This window comes from Schistocerca americana, unplaced genomic scaffold, assembly GCF_021461395.2.
Source record: "Schistocerca americana isolate TAMUIC-IGC-003095 unplaced genomic scaffold, iqSchAmer2.1 HiC_scaffold_77, whole genome shotgun sequence".
In the NCBI taxonomy this organism is placed as follows: Eukaryota; Metazoa; Arthropoda; class Insecta; order Orthoptera; family Acrididae; genus Schistocerca; species Schistocerca americana.
Genome location: NW_025726533.1, coordinates 752,501 through 757,500, shown reverse-complemented (window position 1 = coordinate 757,500; position 5,000 = coordinate 752,501). Strand labels below are relative to the sequence as shown.

At 61.3% G+C, this 5,000-nt stretch overlaps 1 pseudogene; it reads right to left on the bottom strand.

Moving 5' to 3' along the window:
- LOC124590720 overlaps nucleotides 1-5,000 on the bottom strand; it is an 8,279-nt pseudogene that overhangs the window by 2,750 nt on the left and 529 nt on the right.

Below are 5,000 nucleotides of genomic sequence, written 5' to 3'. Positions count from 1 at the left end.
CGGGAGATGACGTCCAGCTGCTCCACCAGGTGGCGTCGTGGGTTGAAAACGCAGCGACCAGCGGTGGAGAATTGCAGTCCCAAGTACCGGAAGGTTTCACCCACACGTAGGGCGGGCACGGTGGCGTTGCCCGCTTTGAAGGTAACGTCGGCGTCGACCTTCACCTTCTTGTCGCGCCCAGACGCGACTAAGGCGAGGGTGAAACACTTCCGGGCGTTGATCTGCAGCCCCAGATGGGCGAGGGCTGCGACGGCTGCGTCGATGAGGGACTGCAATCCCCTCGCGGTCGATGCAAAAAGCAGGACGTCATCTGCGAAGGCCGCAGCGTTAACTCTGCGACCAAGGATCCGAGCTCCGATGTGGGAGGGAAGTTGACTCAAAACATAGTCCACCGCAAAATTGAAAAGGAGGGGGGAGAGGGGGTCACCCTGACGCACACCCCTAGCCGGCTGCAGGGGCACGCCCACGTCGGCGCCGCCCGCTATCACCGTCGTGCTACCCTCGTAACACCTTTCGACGTACTCAATAAAGCAATCCGGCAGGCCATGAGCCCTCAGCACGGGGCGGAGGGCGGCATGGTCCACCGAATCGAACGCTTTAGAGACGTCGATCGATGCCACAAAAACAGAGCGACAGGAGCGGACTGCGTCGGTGAGAGCAGTGTCCAAGATGAAGGTGTTTTCCAACATCCCATCCCGGGGGATGAATGCCCGCTGACGTTCGTCCACAGCACATGCACGCATCAGGCGTGACGCGAGAACCTTGTGAAAGGTCCGCGCCAACACCGAGCAGACCGTAATGGGGCGAAAGTCAGCGGGGGATGTTGGTGCAGCCGTTTTGGGGAGAAGTGACGTCCGGGCGCGAAGCAGACGCTCGGGGAGGGCGCGGGCCAGGAGGAAGAGGTTCAAGAGTTTCACCAGGACTTCATGCGGCAGGCGCCGCAGCTCCGCTGGAGTCAGGCCGTCCGGCCCGGCTGCCGATCCCCTGGGCGGCAAGGCAGCAGCGACCTCCTCACGTGTGACCGGCCCCCATAGGCACTCAGGAGCGACAGGCTCCGAGTGCGGGAGAAGGCGGTCACGGATGAAGCCGGCGGTGGAGATCGGCTTCTTCGTGAAGAGGTCCGCCCAGAAGTCCAGCAGACCGGGGATGTCGGGTGGCGGCTGCAGCAGGGTGCCGTCCAGCAAGCCGCGCACGCAACGCGCACGCGACCTACGGAAGGCGTCCTGTGTCCGCGCGTATTCCCAGCGGCGCCGCTTGCGCTTCTGCAGCGGCGGGGCGGCAGGCGGCCGCTTGGATGGTTGGCACGGCCGCTGTGTCCTGGTGATCGACCTCTCCCCCCTGGACCCGACCGACGCAAGGGCATCCGGGAGCATGCCCAGGATGACATCGGGCGGCGTGCCCCGCCCCAGACCAATGACTCGATCCAGGGCAGAGAAACGCTGGGCGGAAGCAGGTAGCCCCGCCAGATGCTCCCAGATGGCGGCGTCAGTCGGCCCCTCCGGCGGCGGCCCGGTGGTGTCGGCCGCGAAGTCCTCGGCTGCGTCGACGGGCGGCGCAGCGGCCTCGCCCGCGTCAGGCAGCGAGCTCGCTGCTCCACGGCGGGACGCCGGCTCTTCACCCCGACCGATCTCAAGTGCCTCCATGAATTGGCGGACAAGCTGCTTGTGGGCAGCTTGCCGCCGTCGGCACTTGATTGCCTCAAGCGTTCGGTCGGGGAACATCCTGGTAAGTTCTTGATTTACAAAGAAGAACCGGGCGTCCCTCTCCAGGAACAGTTCGGCCTCTGCCTTGGCGAGCGACAGGACTTCTTCCTCCGTCCACCTCGCGCGATGCCTCTCCGTCACGATCTCAGCGTTGGCGGCCGCAGGGTGTTGGCGGCGGCGATGGACCCCGAGACCGTTCTTCGTGGTAAAAGTGCGGTGGCACTCACTGCAAGCAAAGGGAGCTACACAAACTATCGCATTTTCGTTACGGCCGGTTGGCCGAATAGGTGCTGGGGTAGCTGGGGTGGCACCTTCAGCGGAAGGGCCACCATCTCTTGTTTCTTGTCGGCTGCCCCCAACTATAAAGGGATAATGCGAGGGGGGGCTGGTAACCCCCCCAAGCCCCTGGTGCGGTCTTCCACTCTGCAAAAATCAGCGGGCCCACGAGAAGGGGAGAAGACCGCAGGAGAGGAGAGGCTAAGAGGGCTAGGCCCATGTATTGCGCATCACTCTCCCTGTAACCATAACCCAAGGAAGGCACCTCGCAGCAGCAGCACGACTACATCAAGACCGCACTTCGAAAAGCCAAGTCCGGATGCAGCCACACCGCCGCCACTTGGCCATTCATTAGCCGTCTTTATTCATTGCTGAATAACACATATATATGTACAGATAGGGTGTGGCAGGTGTTTCACGCCATGTCCGCCACCGAGGTGGGGACTTACAGGGCGATGCCACAAGAAAAGGTTAAAACTACAATACATATACATATATATATGCTGGAAAAAACAGAAACAAAAACAACATAAGTTACGTACACAAAGAAGAAAGAACAAAGACGGGATATTCCTCCTGTGGATAGGCCCCAGGAGTCAAGGCGAAGAAAATAACCAGCATCCTATCCGACGCCGGCTCGCTCCATCGGACTGTGCGCCGTCATATATTCGAAGAGTCATAGTTACTCCCGCCGTTTACCCGCGCTTGCTTGAATTTCTTCACGTTGACATTCAGAGCACTGGGCAGAAATCACATTGCGTCAACACCCGCTAGGGCCATCGCAATGCTTTGTTTTAATTAGACAGTCGGATTCCCCCAGTCCGTGCCAGTTCTGAGTTGATCGTTGAATGGCGGCCGAAGAGAATCCGCGCACCCGCGCGCCCCCGGAGGAGCACGCTAAGGCGGACGCGGCCTCGCAGCAAGGAAGATCCGTGGGAGGCCAAGGCACGGGACCGAGCTCGGATCCTGCACGCAGGTTGAAGCACCGGGGCGCGAACGCCGCGCAGGCGCGCGCATCCTGCACCGCCGGCCAGCACGAGGCCAACCAACGGCGAGAGCAGACCACGCCCGCGCTAAACGCCCGCACTTACCGGCACCCCTACGGCACTCACCTCGCCCAGGCCCGGCACGTTAGCGCTGACCCACTTCCCGACCAAGCCCGACACGCCCCGATCCTCAGAGCCAATCCTTATCCCGAAGTTACGGATCCAATTTGCCGACTTCCCTTACCTACATTATTCTATCGACTAGAGGCTCTTCACCTTGGAGACCTGCTGCGGATATGGGTACGAACCGGCGCGACACCTCCACGTGGCCCTCTCCCGGATTTTCAAGGTCCGAGGGGAAGATCGGGACACCGCCGCAACTGCGGTGCTCTTCGCGTTCCAAACCCTATCTCCCTGCTAGAGGATTCCAGGGAACTCGAACGCTCATGCAGAAAAGAAAACTCTTCCCCGATCTCCCGACGGCGTCTCCGGGTCCTTTTGGGTTACCCCGACGAGCATCTCTAAAAGAGGGGCCCGACTTGTATCGGTTCCGCTGCCGGGTTCCGGAATAGGAACCGGATTCCCTTTCGCCCAACGGGGGCCAGCACAAAGTGCATCATGCTATGACGGCCCCCATCAACATCGGATTTCTCCTAGGGCTTAGGATCGACTGACTCGTGTGCAACGGCTGTTCACACGAAACCCTTCTCCGCGTCAGCCCTCCAGGGCCTCGCTGGAGTATTTGCTACTACCACCAAGATCTGCACCGACGGCGGCTCCAGGCAGGCTCACGCCCAGACCCTTCTGCGCCCACCGCCGCGACCCTCCTACTCGTCAGGGCTTCGCGGCCGGCCGCAAGGACCGGCCATGACTGCCAGACTGACGGCCGAGTATAGGCACGACGCTTCAGCGCCATCCATTTTCAGGGCTAGTTGCTTCGGCAGGTGAGTTGTTACACACTCCTTAGCGGATTCCGACTTCCATGGCCACCGTCCTGCTGTCTTAAGCAACCAACGCCTTTCATGGTTTCCCATGAGCGTCGATTCGGGCGCCTTAACTCGGCGTTTGGTTCATCCCACAGCGCCAGTTCTGCTTACCAAAAGTGGCCCACTTGGCACTCCGATCCGAGTCGTTTGCTCGCGGCTTCAGCATATCAAGCAAGCCGGAGATCTCACCCATTTAAAGTTTGAGAATAGGTTGAGGTCGTTTCGGCCCCAAGGCCTCTAATCATTCGCTTTACCGGATGAGACTCGTACGAGCACCAGCTATCCTGAGGGAAACTTCGGAGGGAACCAGCTACTAGATGGTTCGATTAGTCTTTCGCCCCTATACCCAGCTCCGACGATCGATTTGCACGTCAGAATCGCTACGGACCTCCATCAGGGTTTCCCCTGACTTCGTCCTGGCCAGGCATAGTTCACCATCTTTCGGGTCCCAACGTGTACGCTCTAGGTGCGCCTCACCTCGCAATGAGGACGAGACGCCCCGGGAGTGCGGAGGCCGCCGCCCCGTGAAGGGCGGGGAAGCCCCATCCTCCCTCGGCCCGCGCAAGGCGAGACCTTCACTTTCATTACGCCTTTAGGTTTCGTACAGCCCAATGACTCGCGCACATGTTAGACTCCTTGGTCCGTGTTTCAAGACGGGTCGTGAAATTGTCCAAAGCTGAAGCGCCGCTGACGGGAGCGATTATTCCGCCCGAGAGCATCCCGAGCCAACAGCGGCGCGGGTCCGGGGCCGGGCCAGGTAGGTCCGTCATCCGGGAAGAACCGCGCGCGCTTGCCGGGAGCCCGAGCGCCCAAAGGGGCGAATCGACTCCTCCAGATATACCGCCGGGCAGCCAGCCAGGACACCGGGGCTCTGCCCAACAGACGCGAACCGAGGCCCGCGGAAGGACAGGCTGCGCACCCGGGCCGTAGGCCGGCACCCAGCGGGTCGCGACGTCCTACTAGGGGAGAAGTGCGGCCCACCGCACACCGGAACGGCCCCACCCCGCGGCGAGTGGAAAGGCAACCGGACACGACCCCGCCGCGGATTG